The sequence below is a fragment of the Mandrillus leucophaeus genome, unplaced genomic scaffold (genome assembly GCF_000951045.1).
Source record: "Mandrillus leucophaeus isolate KB7577 unplaced genomic scaffold, Mleu.le_1.0 Scaffold198, whole genome shotgun sequence".
Lineage (NCBI taxonomy): Eukaryota > Metazoa > Chordata > Mammalia > Primates > Cercopithecidae > Mandrillus > Mandrillus leucophaeus.
The window spans coordinates 2,888,611-2,890,964 of record NW_012102009.1 but is presented as its reverse complement, the minus strand read 5'-3'; positions in this window follow the sequence as shown (position 1 = coordinate 2,890,964).

Genomic DNA, 2,354 nt, shown 5'->3' with positions numbered 1-2,354 from the left:
CGCCTGGCTAATTTTTGTATTTTTAATAGAGACGGGGTTTCACCATCTTGGCCAGGCTGGTCTTGAACTCCTGACCTCAGGTGGCCCACCCACCTCGACCTCCCAAAGTGCTGGGATTACAGGTGTGAGCCACTGCGCCCGACCCACTTCTGTATCTTATAAATTATAAACGCTGCAATATTCCTGTTGCCTATCAGTGACAAATGACTGCAATATTGACTGGATCTTTTGTTTATGAGATTATCCTCTCAATTTCTCATCTGTGAAATGGACAAATAGTGCTCAGGTTGTGGTGGACTTCTTACTTCATGGTTGTAGTGTAGTTTATGTCATGGTGGAGATCCTGTTATCTTTTCAGTATCCAGGATCCCCAAATTTTTTTGTCAACCACCTTTGAGAGTGATCTACGTTTGTTTGTTCGAGACAGAGTCTTGCTCTGTTGCCTAGGCTGGAGTGCAGTGGCAGGATCTTGGCTCACTGCAACCTCTGCCTCCCAGGTTCAAACAATTCTCCTGCCTCAGCTTCCCAAGTAGCTGGGATTACAGGGCACATGCCACTGTGCCTGGCTAATTTTTGTATTTTTAGTAGAGATGGGGTTTTGCCATTTTGGCCAGGCTGATCTCGAACTCCTGACCTCAAGTGATCCTCCTGCCTTGGCGTCCCAAAGTGCTGGGATTACAGGCGTGAGCCACTGTGCCCGGATGAGAGTGATCGATTTGAATGGTAACAGAAGCACACATCTTTGTGAAAAGCTGAGTTCAATTTGTTTTTTTGTTATGTGATCTACTGGAGCTCCTGGGCACAAAAGTAATGGTCAGAATTGGGATTTTCAGGACCTCACTTCTGCTTAGAACACTTGCTTTGTCACACTGGCCTCTTAACCACTTTGGTGAAGCAACAAATAAGTGGAAAAAGGCCCCAGGCATTACATTATATAAGGAAAACAGCACTGAACTGTCTAACCAATTTGGTCCTCTAAGTGGGATATATATTTGGGTTTGGAGCAGGTCAAAGGCAAAGATTACACCTGAAGAAAAATGTTGCAGAGGGCTCCACCTCTAAAACAGAGCCTCACAATTTAACCTCCCCCTGGTGGCCACATACAGTCAGTAGAGTAATCTGCAAATTACAGTTCTGTCCTCCCTCCCTGCCCTTTTACATAGGCAGCTTCTTGAGGAGTTCTTTATACCACTAGAGTACAGAGCTTTGAGACTTTTGTTTTTGGTTCAAGAATTCTGTCCTAAAAGTGGGAATAATGTTAACACCTTAATTTGAAAGCAGAATGAACAAGAATAAAAGACAAATTATAGGTTCCAGTGAATAAAACATAGTTAACAGTTGGGGCATTTACAAATGATGCCAATGTTAATCAATAAATGGATAAGCATGAACCAAAACAGAAATGGCAGCTCTGCAGGAAAAGAAATGCAGTCATGCTTTGCTTAACGATGGGGATACTTTCTGAGAAATGTGTCGTTAGGTGATTTTGTCATTGTACAAACATCAAATTTACACAGAGCCTATGGCTCCTAGACTACAAACCTGTGCAGCATGTTACTGTACTGAATACTGCAGGCAACTGTAACACAGTGGTAAGCATTTATGTACCTAATATGTCTACTTTTATTTTTAAGGCAGTCTTGCTCTGTCACCCAGGCTGGAGTGTAGTGGTATGATCTCAGCTCACTGCAACCTCTGCCTCCTGGGCTCCAGTGATCCTCCCATCTCAGCCTTCCTAGTAGCTGGAACTATGGGCGCGTGGTACCACGCTCAGTTAATTTTTGTATTTTTTGTAGAGATGGGGTTTTACCATGTTGCCCAGGCTTGTCTCGAACTCCTGAACTCAAGTGATCTGCCCACCTCAAACTCCCAAAGTGCTGGGATCACGAGTGTGAGCCACCACACCTGGCCCTAAACATATCTAAACATAGAAAAGGTACAGTACAAATACAGTGTAAAAGATAAAATACAGTACACCTGTGTAGAGCACTTAGCATGAATGGAGCTTGCAGGAGTGGAAATTGCTCTGCATGAGTCAGTGAGTGGTGGATAAATGTGAAGGCCTAGGACATTATACTCCTGCAGACTTTATACACAGTGTATGCTTAGTTTACACTAAATTTATTAAATAATATTTTTTCTTCAATAATAAATTACCCTTAGCTTACTATAACTTTTTGACTTTATAAAGTTTTTAATTAAAAAAAAAAAAACTTTTTGACTCTTTTGTTTTAAGACAGAGTACTCCCTCTGTTGCCCGGGCTGGAGTGCAGTGGCGTGATCTCGGCTCACTGCAACCTCTGCCTCCCGGGTTCAAGCCATTCTCCTGCCTCAGCTTCCCCAGTAGCTGGGAT